The 20,286-nt window shown below is 45.0% G+C and overlaps 1 long non-coding RNA gene across 1 annotated transcript in view; it reads left to right on the top strand.

Moving 5' to 3' along the window:
• Window positions 1–17,235, top strand: part of LOC109566348 (uncharacterized) — a 134,841-nt gene extending 117,606 nt beyond the window's left edge. The window contains exons 5-6 of the long non-coding RNA XR_011569367.1: window positions 11,764–11,956; window positions 15,915–17,235. This is a non-coding gene — a long non-coding RNA (uncharacterized lncRNA). The remainder of the gene's footprint in view (window positions 1–11,763; window positions 11,957–15,914) is intronic.
• Window positions 17,236–20,286: the final 3,051 nt, after the last annotated feature.

Consider the following 20,286-nt stretch of genomic DNA (forward strand, 5'->3'; position numbering starts at 1 on the left):
TTCCCTCTAAATCTAACCTTTACCATCTCAATCCTTCACATCTCCCTCTTCTCTGTCCACCTCTGGCCCATTTTAGACACAGTGGGCCAGCTGGTCAATGCTGAAGCAGAGGTGGGAATCTGGAGACGAGAGAACTTAGGGCCATAGCTATCTCCCATCTTCAGCTTCCTCACCTGCAGAATGAGGGGTGAGGGCTCATCTCTATGACCCCTTCAGGTCTGACGTTCTAAGAATTTCTAAAGCAGGGAACCACTCAGCAGAACCAGGGCCCAGAGGCGGCAGCCTTGCATCTGTTTCTTCCTCTTCTTGACTTCAGCTACCACCTCTCTCCTGACAGCTCACAGATCTGCATCTTCAGCACAGGTTCCCTGCCTGAGCAATGGAAACACACCTCCCGCTGCTCTCTGCGTGTGTCTCCGGAGGTGCCTTAAAATCAGCACATGCAAAAGGGAAGTTGCTATATTGTACACCCCCCTGGTTCACCTGCTGCCGGATATATGTGCACCACGCATTCACACACTCACATCCTTCTGGATCCTGTTACTTTCTTAAAACCACTTCGCCAGGATAAAATCTCTGGAGAGCTAGACATTGTAGGGCATAGGTCTTTTGAGACCTGATGGTAGGCACATCTATCAAGACTCCCTGACTCCCCAGACACTGGACCCCAGCCAACCCTAACTGCTGAGCATACCTTTTCTGCGTCTTTGCATGAGTCCTTTCTCTGGTCTAGAAGATCACTCTCATGCCGTGGTTTCTTCCAACTCATTCCTTAAAACTCAACTTGCCTCTCACCTCTGTGATGAAGCCTTCCCAGATATTACTTGTCCTAGCTGATGAATCATCGCCACTCCTTCTTTTCTATCCTTGATCTTATGAAGGCAGTTTTGATAGCACTTCTCAATTAGTTATTATCAGTTTACTGTGATAAACAGTGGGCACCCCAACTCCCATTCATCTTTTGGCTCCAAATTTTTCTAGCATGTTGCCCAGCACTTATTGAGTGCTAAGGATTTTGTTCTTTAAATGGACCTGAGTCCTAATGATTGCCCTGTGGTGCTCACAATCCCTTGACATCATGGATCTGCCCAGAGTCAGGAGTACACCTGACTCTATACACGTGACAGCCCACCCCAGAGGACGCTACAGTGGGGAGCGGCAGTAAGTCTGTTTTCAACTTGATGCCTGCCCTGAGTTAGGTGTTAGGAGTTTTTTTTCTCAGACTGGGGTAAGCCCTTGAGCTGACCCAGTTCTGAGCATTTATCACTGAGTGTCAATGACCACGTATTCCACCTCTCCGCCTTGTGCCTGGAGATGAGGGAAGAAACACAAGCTCATGTTACAAAGAGTATTTCTCTGGTTTATCAGCTCTCCCTCTCTCAGCCCACGCTCAGAACGATTTCTTAGTTCTCAGCTTTTCTTCCTCTGATCAAAGTGCCCGAGGCAGTGAGCACCAGGAGGGGAGCCCAAGCATTTCTGGCTCAGTCTTGCACTCCCCTCTTCAGCACTGTTTGAAGAACCTGTAGCCCAGAGTTCTCCAATCAGGTGGGCATGGTGGCCTAGCTGCAGAAGGGTCTCCAAGGGCTTGGTGAGGGGATGATGGCCCTGGGATACTGGGGGCTCCTGCCTTGCCTCCACCTGGATGAGATCAAGGCTGCCTGTGTCCTTCCTGGTCCATTTTTTCCCATTCTGTTCACTCAATCGCTCTTTTTCTCTCCAATGAATTCAATGCAGAAAATCCATAGCAGGATTTCTCTCTTCAAAGGATCAAATAACCTTTCTTTTTTTTTTCCTCCCTTTTAATTTTTTTTTCCCCCAAACTGCAAAAGGAAAACATGCAAACAGACTTAGAGTTAAAGGTGAGAGAAAGAAAGAAAAGTTGCTGCAAAGTAATTTCAACTTGAGAAGTAGAGCGGTTGAAACCCAGAAAAAATGTGCATTCAGCAATATGGTCCGCTCCTACAAATTAATTAACCCAGAGCGCTGTGTAATTAGTGTGCAGGGTAGGGAATTGAGCAGCTCACAATATCCCTCACCCAGTGTGGAATTACGTTTGCGAAAGAATTTCCTCTTCCTTTCCCGAGAGACTTGAGAGAGTCACCCCGTTGGTCTGGTACCAGCAGGTGCCTCACGGCTGGAGACACATTTGGGACTGGGTTTCGCCTGTGAGGAGGGGTCTTACGGCTGCATCCCCCTGATGTCTACCTTTGACCATGGCATAGCTGGGCTGTCACAGAAAGAGGAGGCAGCCAGTCAGGTCTTCTCCTGGAGAAATGGACCCTGAGGAGACCCTTCTGCCCATGTGCTACATCTAAACTCTGAGTTCTTGCTTTTTTTTCTTTTTTCTTTTTTTAATGTTTTTTGGGGTTGATTTACAATGTTGTGTTAGTTTCAAGTGTGCAGCAAAGTTAATCACTTATACATATATGTTTGTATGCTGTGCTTAGTCGATCAGTCATGCCCAAATCTTTGCAACCCCATGGAGTGCAGGCTCCTCTGTCCATGGGGATTCTCCAGGCAAGGATATTGGAGTGGGCTGCCATGCCCTCCTCCAGTGGATCTTTCCAACCCAGGGGTCAAACCCAGGTTTCCTGCATTGCAGGTGGATTCTTTACCAGCTGAGCTACCAGGGAAGCCCATACATATATGTATATCCACTGTTTTTTAGATTCTCATCCTGAGTAAAGTTGATGCTGGTAAAGACTGAAGGCAGGAGGAGAGGGGAATAACAGAGTATGAGATGGCATCACTGACTCAATGGACTTGAGTTTGAGCAAACTCTGGGAGATAGTGAAGGACAGGGAAGCCTGGCCTGCTGCAGTCCATGGGGTCACAAAGAGTCGGACATAATTTAGCGACTAAACAATAACTGAGTGAAGTAAGTCAGACAGAGAAAGACAAATAATCATACAATATCATTTACATGTTGAATCTAAAAAAGAGGGGGAATGGAGAGTTAGTGTCTAATGGGGACAGAGTTTCAGTTTAGGAAGGTGAAAAATTCAGGCGATGGACGATGGTGAGAGTTGCAGAATAATTGAATGTACTTAGTTCCACTGAACTGTACAAATATGATTGACTTCTATCACAATTAAAAAAAATTTAAACATTTTGAAAAGGCTACTTATGAACTTATCTACAAAATAGAAATAGAGTTAAAATGTAGAAAACAAACTTAACAGTTACCAGGGTATAAGGAATGAGGGAGGGATAAATTGGGAGATTGGGATTGATGTATACATATTATTGTATATAATTAGATAACTAATTAGGATTTACTGTATAGCACAGGGGACTCTACTCAATACTCTGTAGTGGCCTATATGGGAATAGAATTCAAAAAATCAATTTCCCAATTTTGACATGAATGTGGATATTTATCACCTCTTGAGGAACTATGTAAAGTACTTGCAGGGCTGTATTTGAAGACTCTGTGACTGATACTGTCACAGGAACCTTTATGGTGGGGGCATGCTTCATGGGGGTCATTGCAGGGGTTGGCTAACCACCTTTTCCCTTTTTTCTGTACACTCTTTCAGCATCTAGTAAGGCCAATGGACTTGCTATAAATTTAATGTTTTTGTCTCCCAAATTCGTTAACCCTAATTCTCAGTGTAATGGCATTTGCAGACAGGCCTTTGAGAGGTAATTAGGTCATAAGGGTGGAGCCCTCACGAATGGAATTAGTGCCTTAAAAAGAAGAGATATGAGAAAGGCGATCTCTTTCTGCCATGTGAGTGTAAAACAGGAAGTTAGCTCTCTGCAAGCATTTCTTCACTAGACACTGACCTTGATCTTGAGCTTCCAGGCTGCAGAACTGTGAGAAATCTGTGTCTGTTGTTTAAGCCATTCAGTCTGTGGTATTTTGTTATAACAACCCAGACTAAGACAGGACTCATCCTCAGAGTGCTTTTAAATGCACAAAATAAAATATATAGGATTACAAAGGAAACTAATAATATTGACATACAGTTATCAAAATACAAATAAAACAGATATGTGGTATAGTCATATATGTGCTTCTTTGCTATTAACTCATTAAAAAGCAGGATCTACTTATGGGTTGAATAACTGACATGTCATAAATAAATAATATTTTGAGAAATCTGCAACCATCATACTAAAATAACTGATTTCTACCATTGACAAATCATGTGTATGTGTTTGTGTCCTCAGTCTGACTCTTTGTGACCCCATGGATTACAGTCTGCCAGGCTCCTCTGTCCATGGGATTTTCCAGGCAAGAGTACTGGAGTGGGGTGCCATTTCCTTCCCCAGGGGATCTTCCTGACCCAGGGACCAAACCTGAGTCACTTGCATCTCCTGGATTGGCAGGTGGAGTTTTTACCACTAGCACCGCCTGGGAAGCCTGTTCACAAATCATAGCATTGCTAAAATAACTGTGGTTTATTGCCCACTTTTGTCACTGAAGGAAATGCTATAGTTCAACTAGAGACTAGTGAAAAAGCAGACAGACATTTTCCCCATCTGAGTTTATTGACCTTCTGACTTCTGTCCATGGGCCTCTGGATGAGTTTCTGCTGATGAATAAATGGGTTTCTTAGGAAAATGATGGAAACATTGGTGATATCTACTGAGTCCTTCTGTAAATTCCTCTGCTTGTGGGGGTTCTTTGTCCCTCTCTGAAGGGGAACTGAAGGACTGATTTCTTGGAGTCAGGTGTCACTGAGGGTTGTTGCTAAGGACTTGGAGAAGTGAAAAGACAGAGATGATAAGGGAAACATCACTATGACTTGTGCATGTTAAGAATCGCTGGGTTGGTGGCCTGTGCTGTGAGCAGAGGGGTGAGAGTGGACGTGTGCATGGCCAAGGAAGGATGTAGGGCCACGTGCTTCCCAGGGGGGAAGCCTGGATGCCTAAGGGCTAAACTGGCAAAAGGGAAGTAGCGTGAGGCTAGACAGGGTACAGGGAGTGGGTGCTGGGGCATCTTGGCTCTTCAAGGCAGGCTACCTCTTTGGGCTGTGGGAAACTAGGGGCTCTCTGAAGCTCATCAGGATAAGGGACGCTAGACTTGTGTTGCAGGCATATGGACTCTCAGATGCACCGAATCACATGGTTTGAAGCCCTGCTCGTCCATTAGGTCTCCACGAGCCAGGTTTCAGCATTATCACTGTACTTAAATCATTTTCACCTACAGGTCATTCACTTCCTCCACAGCTCCTTCCAGATTCAGGCTTCATGAACAGACATTTGGAAGCTGGTTCTCATTTGCCATCTATTCAGTGCTATGATAACTGAAATCATCTCTGAACAGGAAAATATTTTTATCTGTCTTAGTTGCTATTCAGAGGACCTGGGGTGGGCTACTGAACTTCTGTACTTGAGAAAGATAAGTTGCTCCAGGTAATGTTTAATTTTACTAAAGAAAAAATCCCAAAATGACTTTTCCCCTTAAGTTAATAGTTTTTGTCCTTGAAAACAAAGCCGACACAATACAGGTGAATAATACCTTGAAGTCTTTGTTCTCTGGGCTGAGTCTCAGAGCTGAATGCATCAGACAGGGCGCTAAAACTTGCAGGCAGAGGTATAGAATCCCAATCTCTACCTTTTAACATGAATCCGGGCTCTTCTAGATACCAGGCCAACCACGTGCCCCTCTGGAGACCTCATGGTGAGAGATGAGAATATATGAGAATCCCTGTTGCATATTAAAAACTACTGTGACTTCCCTGGTAGTCCAGTGGTTAAGAATCGACTGCCAGTGCAGGGGACAGGGGTTCGATCCCTGACCTGGGAAGGTACACGCCGCAGAGCAACCTGTGTGCTACAACTACTTGGCCTGTGCTCCACAAGAGAGACCACTGCAATGAGAAACCCGTGCACCGCAACTAGAGGGTAGCACCCGCTCGCTGTAACTAGAAAAGCCCACTTGCAGCAACAAAGACCCCCGCGCAGCCAAAAAAAAAAAGAATGTTAGTTATATTGTAGTGTTTTTTTGTACAAAGTCTTCAAAATTTGGTATGCATTTTATACTGACAGCACATCCCACTTGAGATTTGCCTCATTTCAAGTGTTTTGTGGTCACGTGTAGTGAGTGGATAGTGCTTCTCTCTCTCTCTCTTTCTCTCTCTGTAATAAAATGTAGTTGACACTCAATATTATGTTAGTTTCAGGTGTTCCGCATAATGATTTGATGTCTACATACATTACATAATGACCATCACAGTAAGTCTAGTAATCCTACTGTCCCTGTACAAAGTTATTACAATTTTATTGACCACATAGTGAAAAGGAAAAATGTTAGTTGCTCAGTCATGTCTGACTCTTTGTGACCCTATGGACTGTAGCCTGCCAGGCTCCTCTGTCCATGGATTTCTCCAGGCAAGAATACTGGAGTGGGTAGCCATTCCCTTCTTCAGGGGATGTTCCTGACCTAGGGATTGAACCCAGGTCTCCTGCATTGCAGGCAGATTCTTTACCATCTCAGCCACCAGGGAAGCCCATTGGCCACATTCCTTATGTATATTACATCCCTGTGACTTACGGGATTCCCAGGTGGCTCAGTGGTAAAGAATCCACCTGTCAATGCAGGAGATGTGGATTTGATCCCTGGGTTGGGAAGATCCCCTGCAGGAGGAAATGGCAACACACTCCAGTGTTCTTGCTGGGAAAATCCCATGGATAGAGGAGCCTAGCAGGCCACAGTCTGTGGGGTCGCAAAGAGTCGGACATCACCGAGCAACTGAGCATGACTTACTTTTTATATAACTGGAGGTTTGTGCCTCTAAATTCCCCTTGCCTATTTTCTCCTATCACCCACCTCCATTCTGGCATCCACCAGCGTGTCCTCTGTAGCTATGAATCTGTTTGTCTGTTCTGTGGGGAGCTCTTCCCTGGGACTAGCTTTTCACCATGAGCTGTGTGTGCTGCTCCCTGGCTAATCTGTCCATGGGTCTCAGAGGTTGATCTGTTAGAGCAATGTTGTTGTTGTTGTTTGGTCGCTAAGTTGTGTCCAACTCTTCACGACCCCATGGACTGCAGCTCACCAGGCCTCCCTGTCTCTCACTATCTCCCGGAGTTTGCCCAAGTTTGAGTCCATTGAATCGGCGATGTTATCCATCCTGTTAGAACAGTGGCTCCAGACAGAGGTGCAATGTGATGCAAGGACCCGGGAAGAAGCTCAGTGGAAGGCAGAGGCATCCATGGCATGAATCCTTTTTCACAAAAGAGAGTGACTTGAGATTACCATCCCCTGGAGAAATTGGAAGGTGCTCCTCCTGGGGATGCTCAGATGCTCTGAGACCTGGAAAGGTGTCTTCCTGGAGGCTGACACACACAGAGCTGCACGGAGCAGAGGTGGGAGATCTGCTCGTTCGTAGATGCTGTGGGTGAAGCAGCCACACCTGTAATGCCAAGACCTTGGCAGGAAGAGAAGGGAAAAGCCAGTTTCTCCAACTTTCTCTAATAGCTTCTGGGTCATTGCTCCTCTGGTATTGGGTTGATAATCCTGTTGTTTACCTATTTGCTTGTATTCCATTGTGTTCCTTAAGTGGACTAGACACAGTTCACAAAGATAGTTGGATTATGGCGTGATGACATAAAAATGACAAAAACCGAAGCATAATAGATGGAAGAATAGGAAAGATGAATGGAACTAGGTGTGAGGTTGGTTCAAAATATACATCTCTGAATGGCCCACCTATTTGCTAGAGATGGGCTATATTGATCTGAGTCTCAGCTGTTCAACAGCCAAGGCAAAGGGAGGCACAATAAGTGACATGAATCACAGCACAGGAAATGAAAACAAACAGGAGCTGAGTTGGCACAAGGCCACACAAGGGCAAGGACGTGAGGACATAGGACAGAGCACAGTGGAAACCATACCTGTGACACCAAAATCCTATCACATCCTCAGAGCGATGTTCCTCCTGAGTTCTTGAAAACAAGCTTCATCAGGCCCAAGCTTCCAACCTCAGTAGTAGCATCTTATACTCATGGGTATTGAATCTGAGTGTTGCTCTTCTGTTTGTTTAGACTAAGGATGCACCTCCTTGCTTTTCTAGAGAAGCCATTCTGCAGAGCCCACCTTATGCTCTCCTGACACTGGGCTCTCAGATGGACTGCTTAGTCTGGATCCATTTAAGAGATTAGACAGAGCCACACATTTCCACAGCAGGGAAAGATCACCAGTGACTGTTTCCTTCCCTGCTGGGTGCATGAATACTTTTCCCAGACTTCTTTGCAGCCAGGCGTGGTCTTGACCCTGAGCTTGAGCAGAAGTGATATTCATCACTTCTGAGCCGAAATGGTTGGGAAGTAAATGCATTCTTTCCATACTCCTCATCTGCTGGCTGAAAAATGAAGGCTACAGGGGCCCAGAGGAAGATGGAGCCACAGGAAGGAAGAAGCCCAGGCTACTGAGGGTCTGGTGGAAGACACCCAACCAGAACACCTTCCCTGGACTGTGATCTGCACAAGGACCAACTCCTCTTGTGTCAAGGCACTAGGATGTCTAGATTTGTCTGTTAGAGTAGCTAGCATTATTTGAACTAATACAGTTCTCCTTGGGAAATGCTCTCTAAACACAATTCCTCTCCACCAAGAGGAGTTGAAATGTTTGAGTGACACCAAGTTCAAGGTTACGTTCCCTGACAACTACTAAGAGTGCAAATATTCTCTGTTGCAGGGAAGTGGGTAGGTGTAAAACCTTATGTTTTAATAGTCACCCAAGGTGGGAGTAAGATGAACACACTCTTGTCAAAATCGTGTCACCTTACAAGAACTCCTGCCTGAATAGAAAGCTTGTACCTGTGTGTAAGACCAAGATTCTCCTCAGAAAGTCACTTTGGATCCGCCTTAGCACACAGTGAAAATGGTAACCAAGGCCACACGATTTCATACAGTATAATCTGCTGTAGTATTTTAACCTGAAAAAAAATTTAAACGGCTATATAACTCTTTGACTGCTGCAGCCCTTGTAAAAAAACAGAACTTGGACAGTCAACTTGGCCAAGTCTCCTTCTCACTCTGGGCTTTAGTTTGCAGGCATGACCAATGACAACTGTATGTGGTGGGCCAGAACTACAATTGATAATGTATGTGTACAACGCCAAACAAAAACTCTCTGCGGCACATATCTGTAGCATGTCGATAGGAACTCTAATTCTGTCCCCATCGTTCTTACATGGTGTAAGCACTAAGCACCAGCTATGGTGGCAGAACAAACATTTCCAGGTGCCACACACATTACACAAGGCAGTTGGTGGTTTAGTTGCTAATTTGTGTCTGGCTCTTGCTACCCCATGGACTGTAGCCCACACAGCTCTTTTGTCCATGGGATTTTCCAGGTAAGAATTCTGGAGTGGGTTGCCATTTCCTTCTCTACAGGATCTTCCCAACCCAGGGGCTTCCCAACCATGATTCCTGCATTGCAGGCAGATTCTTTACCTGGGAAGTCCATCACATAAGGTGAGACACTTGTAATATTTATGGACCAGGTCCTGGGGGACAAAGCCAGGAGGAAAGGGTAGTCCCTGATTCTCCCTGAGAAGAACTGCAGGTCTGCAGTTACATTCAGAGATCGTGGAGGCTGGGTGGTTATGCCACCATCACATTAGATGTTGTGGAAGGATCCAGGTTTGTGAGCCTGGCTGGTGTGCATGGCAACTTTCTTCCTGATGGGTCTTTAGTGATGAGTCATCTGCAGAGCTTTGTGATTTGTCCAGGAATGAGCTCATAAGGGCTCCAGATTAGTGACCAGACCAACAGCATTGAAAGAACCAAGTGCTGAGACAGGTCTGGGCTCCTCGCTTGGGCCACGGTGTGGCCTGTGTAGCCAATGTCCTCACTTGCTCCCACTGTGTGGCCTGTGTAGCCAATGTCCTCACTTGCTCCCACTGTGTGGCCTGTGTAGCCGATGTCCACCCAAGGGACACAGATACCCTGGATTTCCAACTTCACCCAGGCTGCATGGGACCTGGCTCCTTTGTGCCTATAGCAGGTAAAGCCAAACTCTGGCTAAAGGGTGAAAAAATCACAATGAAAAACCCAGATCTGATTTATTTATTTACTCTCAGTTGATGTCTTGGGCTTCCTTGGTGATTCAGATGGTAAAGAATCTGCCGGCAATGCAGGAGACTAGGGTTCAATTCCTACGTTGGGAAGACCCCCTGAAGAAGGGAACTGCTACCCACTCTAGTATTCTGGCCTGGAGAATTCCTTGGATAGAGGAGCCTGACCTGTCTACAATCCGTGGGGTTGCAGAGTCAGATATGACTGAGTGAGTTTCACTTCACTTCGATGTCTTAAATCATCCTGGAATCGAGCTCTACCATTTTGCTCTTCCAAAAAGGTGAAGGAAGAATATGAGAAGATGCTCCCCCACTATAGAGGTTGGGTGGCTGCAAAACTTGAGTCCTGGGGGCTGTAGGATCTGTAGTCCAAGTGCCTTATACTCAAACCTGGGCTGTGACTGGGGACTGCTATGAGACAGAGGGCCTTTGTCACTTTGTAATTCACTGTCCATCTATCCTTCTCCACTGGTAGGACCGTGAAGACACACGTGTCCAATTATGAGGATGCTCCAGGAAGTTGTCAGGCAGTGCCTGTAAAACTTTCCATGTGCCTATGAAACACCTGGGCCTCAAGACTCTCCCTTTCTTTCTTTTTATTAAAAAAAAAAAACTATTTATTTACTTATTGGCTATGCTGGATCGTCGCTGTCGGTGGGCTTTTCTCTAGCTGTGGCGAGCAAGGGCTCTTGCAGTGCGTGGCCTTCTCATCGCAGTGGCTTCTCTTGTTGCAGAGCACGGGCTCTAGGTACTTGGGCTTCAGTAGTTGCAGCACGTGGGCTCAGTAGTTGTGGCTCCCAGGCTCTGGAGCACAGGCTTGGTAGTTGTGGTACATGGGTTTAGTTGTTCCATGGTGTATGGGATCCTCCTGGATCAAGGATTGAACCCACGTCTCCTGCACTGGCAGGCAGATTCTTTGCCACTGACCACTAGGGAAGCCCCAAGATCCTGCATTTCTAACTAACCTCCTGGTGAGGTTGATGCTGCCCGGAGGACCCCACCTGAGTAGGAGGGTCCCATGGGTCATGCCATGTGTGGAGTGATATTTGGACAAGCAGTGCTTCTGGGCAGCTCCCTAGAGCCTGCCATGGAGGCTGGAAGAATCTGTGATGAGAAGGGTCTGAGTGTTGTCTCAGGAAGAAGAAAATATCTGGGAGGATGGTTGCCCGGGGCCTGCGAAGAACACCCCTCCTGGGCCTCCATCTATTTACCTTGACTTTGTGCTTTCCATCTTTGCTTTTACAAATTAGGAAAAAGTGCAAGTGTTAGTAGCTCAGTCAGCTCTTTGTGATACCCTGGACTGTGATCCACCAGGCTCCTCTGTCCATGTAATTCTCCCAGCAAGAATACTGGAGTGGGTTGCCATTCCCTTCTTGAGGGGATCTTCCCCACCCGGGAATCAAACTGGGTCTGTGTTGCGGGCAGATTGTTTACCTTCTGAGCCACCAGGGAAGCCCTGAATGGGCCTCATTATACCTCACATCTGAGCTAGGCATTTACCAATCTGAGAATATAAGCAAACTGGCAGAAGGCATCTGACAGAAAGCCCAGCTGCGGGGTAGGGGGCTGGAGTACATCCTCGGCCCTTTGCTCCCTCTCAGGCATCTCAGGTCAAAGCCTAGCTCAGCCTGGTCCTCCCCATCCTCCTGGGATGCAGAGGAGGAGGAGGCCTCCGCTCTTAAAGAGGCTTGGCTTCTTGTATCCTGACACGTGCATGTTTTCTGTTTTATAGGAAGAAATGTGTCTTGGCTGGAGGCCCACGTTTCGTTCCAGCACATCCTTTTTACCAAAAGAGCCGTCCCTGGAGCTGCCAACAGTGTTTACAAGAAAACCATCCAACAATAGTTTGGATCTGGGAGCATGGCCTGACCATAGACGTGGCCTTCCCCACCCTGAGAACCAACCATCAGGAAGCCTGGCACATGGTATAGTGTCTTTATTTCTACCCCAAAATGTAAAAAATGTAAAGCTGGTTTCTTTCTTTCTTTTTTTCTCTTTCCAGCTGGGAAAACTCCTGTCAGTGGATGCAGTGTCCTTTCCAGATTCAATATTATGCAAACTGCATATCGGCAAATGGAGTAAACAAATATGTCCATGGAGTCTCCTGATGCATGGAGAGACAGGGCTGGGAGAGATGGGCCTGTCCCAGAACAGAGATGCAGATCCGTCGGTCTGCGTGCGAGCTGCTCAAACTGCCGCTCAGCCGGCTCTGTCGCCATCTCTCTCCTTCAGAACAGAGTCAGAGACTGAGATGATGCACCACCCGGACAATGGATGCCCAGCAGCAGGGGCATAGCTGAAGTCACAAACAGACCTAGGGTGGCTGCAGGCCAGATTGGAGCTCTCATCGACTGGGGTGGGGGGTTCACCACCCAGCCAGTCCTGCGCTGGCTCTAAGCCCCACCGTCTTCAGGCCCGCCCAAGGGAAGGCAGAGAAGTTGAGTTTTCAGCTCCATCTCCCCTGTCTGGCAGGCTGAGCAGGAGGCAGTACCCCATATGGCATGTTTCTGGCAGAGAGACCTTGGTCAAGTCCCTTTCGAACCATGGGCTTTAGTTTCCAGGCATGTAGAGTTTTAATATGGGTGTGATGGGTCTGGGCTGGCTTCAGTTCTGCACTTCCAGAGTGTAGGATGCTTCTGTGTGATGCCGGATCCCAACACGCTCCCGTGGCAATAACTCAGGGAGGTTAAGTGCCTTTTAAATGTTCCCTTCTAAGAAAATGAGGAAACAGATTTAAGGGGATTAGACTGTTCTATTGAAAGGTGGGCAGAGAGTAAGTGGAAAAGCTAGCATTTAGACCTAGGCCGTCTTTTCAGAAATCCCATACTGTCTTTTTTTGCAAAGATAGCATCATGCTTCCACAAACACCTGTGGATTCAGAAACCAACCCCACAAACAAACAATACCAAGGGACAAGGAGCACCCAAAGGGTCCATCGTCAAAGTCAGAAATGAAATTTTCATCCATCTCGCCTCCATGTATCGCCTCCCCTGCCCTGGCTGGTTGAATGTTTTCTCCTGTAGCTTCTGTCCTCTTTGTCTGTGGTGGGGTAACGGTGGGGGCAGGGCAGGTGAGAAGATGCCTGTATGCCCTTTTGGGTGAGCTGTATTTCCCACATTTTTTGTTGTTGTTTTTTTTTTTTTTTTTGGGGGAGGGGGCAAGCAGAAATTGGCCTGTCCTATGCTCGTTTACAATGAAGCAAGAGTCCCTTCTCGCCATTAACTACCCCATGGAGTTTGGTGTCACAGAAATAGTTGCTCAGGCAGACTAGGTTCAGTTGCTACCAAATACACTTGAAGTCTCAGAATTACTGAGAACAGAGATTTGCAGCCACGCTCTCTGGATCCCTGATAAATCAGGCATGTCTGTCCATATTGTTTCAGAAGGGAGATGCGTTCTCAGGTGTTCAGAGGAAATGGCCCCGTACCCAGTTTCATGTCCAGAACCAGGATCCCTGGTGCCTGGGATGCCGTATTGCTGAGCAGATGGCAGTGTCACGGGCATGCTTCTGGTGGAGACAAGATGGAGATAAAACCACATACCCCCTCATGTTGACAGCTTTGGAAAGTCTCTGCCAGCTCTTCCAGAGAAGGTGCTGGGGTGGGAGGTCACTCAGGGCACAGGAGGAACAACCCAGGCCAGAGCTTCATGCGTTCAGCAGGTTGTGGATAAATTGGTTATCTGTGATCCGATTTCTGGCACCTAGCATATATCTGATATTTCATGTGGGTTTTGATCATTTTTTTAATTTTTAAAAATTAGAGTATAATTGTCTTGCAGTGTTGTGTTAGTTTCTGCTGTACAACAGTGTGAATCAGTTATAAGTACATATGTATCCCCTCCCCCTTAAGGGTTTTTATTACTGACTTGAGGAAGTTTTCAAATATTTCATCTTTGTAGAGTCTTATCAACTCCATTCTTCCTGGTGGGAAAGTGGAGAAATAAATTAACCAAAATATTCTCTGACCAATCACTATGCCCATTTGGTGATTAGATGTCCCAAGAATATCCCAGGTAATGCATTTGGAGGGTTATTGTCAGCCTCACTGTTTTTCTTCTCCCTCTCTCACTCTCAACCCTTCTGAAATACAGGATAGGGACCCTCATAACAGAATTATGCCGATGAATGTGTTTTATAAGTGGTTAATATGTGCAGCTGGTAAACTTACTTTCCTCACTGTACTGCCAAAGTTTGTGGTCTTTTGCACCTTTTTTTGTGGCTTACCATGGCAGAATATGTGGTGGATGTGCCCCACTCTGCTGTATGTTAGCTGCTTGGAGATAGATGGCTTTTCAACTCTGTGTCCATGCTTCTCCCATGCACACAGCATGTGGCAGACAGATTCTGAGGTAAATGACTCTCCATGGTCCCTGTCTCCTATTCATGTCCTGTATAAAACCTTTCCTCTGAGTGTGGGGGGACCAGACTAGCTTCTAACCCATTGAATATGGCAAAAATGATGAATGTCATTCCTATGATGACATTGCATTATACCAGACTTCGTCTTACTAGTGAATTCATTCACTGTTTTGATCGAGTAAATGGTCATGTTGGGAAAGTCCACATGGGCTTCTCTGTATGGTGGGTGACTTCTAAGAGCTCAGGGCAGCCTCCAACCATTAGCCATCAAAAATTGGGGCTCTCAGTCCTACAGCCACAGGAAATAAATTCTTCTAGTAATCTGAGTGAGCGTGGAGTCAGGTTCTTCCCCAGTCAAGCTTTTGGATGAGAACACTGCCTGGTTAAAACCACAAATGCAGCCTTGTGAGATTCTGAGCAGATGACTCAGCTAGACCACACCCAGACTCTTGACCTGCAGCAACAGTCAGATAATAAATGTGTACTGTTTAAAGTTGCCAAGTTTGTGATAATCTGTTATGCAGTTATTAAAAATGGATACCGCACACTCAGAATTTCCTGGCCACATGCATTGTGAGAGCAATTCAGTGCTGTTCCTCTGAAATCTCCTGTCTGTCATCTAAGACATGACCTCTGCATGCTCTTGAAAATGAGAAACTAGGTGATTTCCTGGAGAGTAACAGCAAATACCCCTGGACTTAGGTTGGTAGTTGTAACATCTGTGTCTCTAGCTGATGTCCTTCCGGAATTCCAGACCCTAGTGCCTGCTCATATATCTTTACTTGGTAGTTACCCTTCAAAATAAAAATGTCCCCAACTCAACTCTTCATCCTCCAAATAATTTTTTACTTCGCCACTGCTTTTTTGTCTTAAGAAAAAGCACACCACCCTCGTCACCTTAGATCCTCACATCTTCCCAAAAGTTCCCTTGGGATGGCCCTCAGATCAGAGTTCCAACTTTATGTCTGGGGCGGAGAGACACTGCAAGGATCTATAATCTCTGGGCCTTTGTAAATTGTCCCTTGGGCTTCCAGGGGTGTGGGTGGGTGGTGGAGGCATTGTCCCATCTCCAGGGCCAAAATGATTCTTTCATCTGGAAGGCAAAAAGTCCCAAGCTCCAGGCCAGGATAATAAACCAGACAAGTTGAAAAGGTACTGAGTCCTGGAGGCTCTCAGGGTTTTTCTCAGGTTTGCTCCACACAGTCCTATATTCTCTGCCAGGTGTATGTGATTCCCTTCCTTGCCTTCCCAGTCTATTAAATCTATAAGCTATTAAGAATTCAGAGAAACTGTATATAAATTTCCTCCTATATTAAATGACACTAAAGTTAACATCCAAAGTTACCAAAAGGTTTATTTGATAGGGAACATTCTCACTTCCTTACAAAGTCTCAGTGTCAATGCAACCATCCTTGACAAGTATAGGTTAACATGTCCCTCTGTCTCAGCAATATTTGTCAAGATGAAGAGTCCTACCAGTTGCATTGTCAAATGCTTCTAATGAAAAGGGTATATCTTTTCAGATACGAAAAGGCAGAGATGCAGAAACAGACGCTGTGCATGTCCCTGCAAGACTGATACAAGATGACTGAGAAATGTCATCTGAGAGAAGGGGAAGAACCAGCCCTACATTAAAAAGGTAAAGAAATAGAAGAAAAAAAATCATGAAGTCAGTGTGTAATTATAGTTGATGCATATATTGTATTTTATAATGCCACCTGACCTGCCTCTTGAGAAATCTGTATGCAGGTCAGAAAGCAACAGTTAGAAATGGACGTGGAACAACAGACTGGTTCCAATAGGAAAAGCCGTACGTCAAGGCTGTATATTGTCACCCTGCTTATTTAACTTGTATGCAGAGTACACCAGGAGAAACGCTGGGCTGGATGAAGCACAAGCTGAAATCAAGATTGCCAGGAGAAATATCAATAACCTCAGATATGCAGATGACACCACCCTTATGGCAGAAAGTGAAGAAGAACTAAAGAGCCTCTTGATGAGAGTGAAAGAGGAGAGTATAAAAGTTGGCTTAAAGCTCAACATTCAGAAAACTAAGATCATGGCATCTGGTCCCATCACTCCATGGCAAATAGATGGGGAAACAGTGGCTGACTTTATTTTTCTGGGCTCCAAAATCATTGCAGATGGTGACCACAGCCATGGAATTGAAAGATGCTTACTTCCTGAAGGGAAAGTTATGATCAACCTAGGCAGCATATTAAAAAGCAGACACATTACTTTGCCAACAAAGGTCCGTCTCATCAAGGCTATGGTTTTTCCATTGGTCATGTATGGATGTGAGAGTGGGACTGTAAAGAAAGCTGAATGTCTAAGAATTGATGCTTTTGAACTGTGGTGTTGGAGAAGACTCTTGAGAGTCCCTTGGACTGCAAGGAGATCCAACCAGTCCATCCTAAACGAGATCAGTCCTGGGTGTTCATTGAAAGGACTGATGTTGAAGCTGAAACTCCAATCCTTTGGCCACCTGATGCGAAGAACTGACTCACTGGAAAAGACCCTGATGTTGGGAAAGATTGAAAGTAGGAGAAGGGGATGCCAGAGGATGAGATGGTTGGATGGCATCACTGACTCAATGGAGATGAGTTTGAGTGAACTCTGGGAGTTGGTGATGGACAGGGAGGCCTGGCGTGCTGCAGTCGGACACGACTGAGTGACTAAACTTCTGAACTGAATTCAGTGCTTGGATGATTAAGCAAAGAAACATCAGGATAGGAAACCTAAGATGGAGCCAGAAGCAAGGTCATTGCTGAACCTGTATGCTGTGAACTCTACCATACTTGATGGATGTGGACATTGGGTCCTCAACAGCCACTGCAGACTAGCAGTCTGGTGAGTCCTGTAAATTGTTTAGTTATGGGACAAGCTGGGCACCAGTGCAGACCAGTGTTCTCTGAGAACATCTTTGCTTCTTCCCTAAACGGTTGTCAAAGGAGAAGCTAAAACCACTTTAAACTATTTGTTTATAAAAATGTCTTACATTTTATGTGCAATTTATTCTTGAGTATATTATATATTTTGCGGACATTTGAGATTTATTTTCCCATTTTATTCTCTGTCTGATGCTGGCATAGAAAGTAGTCATTAATTTCTAAATAATTATTTTTAAAAATGTCTAATAACTTCTCATCTACACAGTCATCTAATCCTCAAACAGTAATAATTGCACCTTCTTATTTCTTGTGACTAAAGATTTTTTCTTTTCTTTTACCATATTACACTGTCTAGAAGAGCACTACCCAATAGAAATATAACACTTGGTAAAAGAAAGTAAACAGAAACATGAAAAATTATTTCAATAATATATTGTTTATTTTCTAAAAAAATTTTTGTTGGGGTATAGTTGATTTACAATGTTGTATTAGTTTCAGATGTACAGCAAAGTGAATCTGTTGTATGTATATCCATTTTTTTTAGATTCTTTTCCAGCATCAGATCAGATCAGATCAGTTGCTCAGTCGTGTCCGACTCTGCGACCTCATGAATCGCAGCACGCCAGGCCTCCCTGTCCATCACCAACTCCCGGAGTTCACTGAGAGGCACGTCCATCGAGTCAGTGATGCCATCCAGCCATCTCATCCTCTGTCGTCCCCTTCTCCTCCTGCCCCCAATCCCTCCATCATCAGCGTCTTTTCCAATGAGTCAACTCTTCGCATGAGGTGGCCAAAGTACTGGAGTTTCAGCTTTAGCATCATTCCTTCCAAAGAAATCCCAAGGCTGATCTCCTTCAGAATTGACTGGTTTGGATCTCCTTGCAGTCCAAGGGACTCTCAAGAGTCTTCTCCAACACCACAGTTCAAAAGCATCAATTCTTTGGCACTCAGCCTTCTTCACCGTCCAACTCTCACATCCATACATGACCACAGGAAAAACCATAGCCTTGACTAGACGAACCTTTGTTGGCAAAGTAATGTGGTCATAATTTTCCTTCCAAGGAGTAAGTTTCTTTTAATTTCATGGCTGCAGTCACCATATGTAGTGATTTTGGAGCCCCAAAAAATAAAGTCTGACACTGTTTCCAGTGTGTCCCCATCTATTTCCCATGAAGTGGTGGGACCGGATGCCATGATCTTTGTTATCTGAATGTTGAGCTTTAAGCCAACTTTTTCACTCTCCACTTTCACTTTCATCAAGAGGCTTTTTAGTTTCTCTTCACTTTCTGCCATAAGGGTGGTGTCATCTGCATATCTGAGGTTATTGGTATTTCTCCTGGCAATCTTGATTCCCGCTTGTGTTTCTTCCAGTCCAGCGTTTCTCATGATGTACTCTGCATATAAGTTAAATAAACAGGGTGACAATATATAGCCTTGACGAACTCCTTTTCCTATTTGGAACCAGTCTGTTGTTCCATGTCCAGTTCTAACTGTTGCTTCCTGACCTGCATACAAATTTCTCAAGAGGCAGATCAGGTGGTCTGGTATTCCCATCTCTTTCAGAATTTTCCACAGTTTATTGTGATCCACACAGTCAAAGGCTTTGGCATAGTCAATAAAGCAGAAATAGATATTTTTCTGGAACTCTCTTGCTTTTTCTATGATCCATCGGATGTTGGCAATTTGATCTCTGGTTCCTCTGTCTTTTCTAAAACCAGCTTGAACATCAGGAAGTTCACGGTTCACGTATTGCTGAAGCCTGGCTGGGAGAATTTTGAGCATTAATTTACTAGCGTGTGAGATGAGTGCAATTGTGAGGTAGCTTGAGCATTCTTTGGCATTGCCTTTCTTTGGGATTGGAATGAAAACTGACCTTTTCCAGTCCTGTGGCCACTGCTGAGTTTTCCAAAGTTGCTGGCATATTGAGTGCAGCACTTTCACAGCATCATCTTTCAGGATTTGGAATAGCTCAACTGGAATTCCATCACCTCCACTAGCTTTGTTCGTAGTGATGCTTTCTAAGGCCCACTTGACTTCACATTCCAGGATGTCTGGCTCTAGGTCAGTGATCACACATTTATGATTATCTGGGTTGTGAAGATCTTTTTTGTACAGTTCTTTGGTGTATTCTTGCCACCTCTTCTTAGTATCTTCTGCTTCTGTTAGGTCCATACCATTTCTGTCCTTAATTGAGCTCATCTTTGCATGAAATATTCCTTTGGTATCTCTAATTTTCTTGAAGAGATCTCTAATCTTTCCCATTCTGTTGTTTTCCTCTATTTCTTTGCATTGATCGCTGAAGAAGGCTTTCTTATCTCTTCTTGTATTCTTTGGAACTCTGCATTCAGATGTTTATATCTTTCCTTTTCTCCCTTGCTTTTTGCTTCTCTTCTTTTCTCAGCTATTTGTAAGGCCTCCCCAAACAGCCATTTTGCTTTTTTGCTTTTCTTTTCTATGGGAATGGTCTTGAGCCCTGTCTCCTGTACAATGTCACAAACCTCATTCCATAGTTCATCAGGCACTCTATCTATCAGATGTAGGCCCTTAAATCTATTTCTCACTTCCACTGTATAGTCATAAGGGATTTGATTTAGGTCATACCTGAATTGTCTAGTGGTTTTCCCTACTTTCTTCAATTTAAGTCTGAATTTGGCAATAAGGAGTTCATGGTCTGAGACACAGTCAGCTCCTGGTCTTGTTTTTGCTGACTGTATAGAGCTTCTCCATCTTTGGCTGCAAAGAATATAATCAATCTGATTTCGGTGTTGACCATCTGGTGATGTCCATGTATAGAGTCTTCTCTTGTGTTGTTGGAAGAGGGTGTTTGTTATGACCAGTGCATTTTCTTGGCAAAACTCTATTAGTCTTTGCTCTGCTTCATTCCGTATTCCAAGGCCAAATTTGCCTGTTACTCCAGGTGTTTCTTGACTTCCTACTTTTGCATTCCAGTCCCCTATAATGAAAAGGACATCTTCTTTGGGTGTTAGTTCTAAAAGGTCTTGTA

The sequence above is a fragment of the Bos indicus genome, chromosome 11 (genome assembly GCF_029378745.1).
Source record: "Bos indicus isolate NIAB-ARS_2022 breed Sahiwal x Tharparkar chromosome 11, NIAB-ARS_B.indTharparkar_mat_pri_1.0, whole genome shotgun sequence".
NCBI lineage: Eukaryota > Metazoa > Chordata > Mammalia > Artiodactyla > Bovidae > Bos > Bos indicus.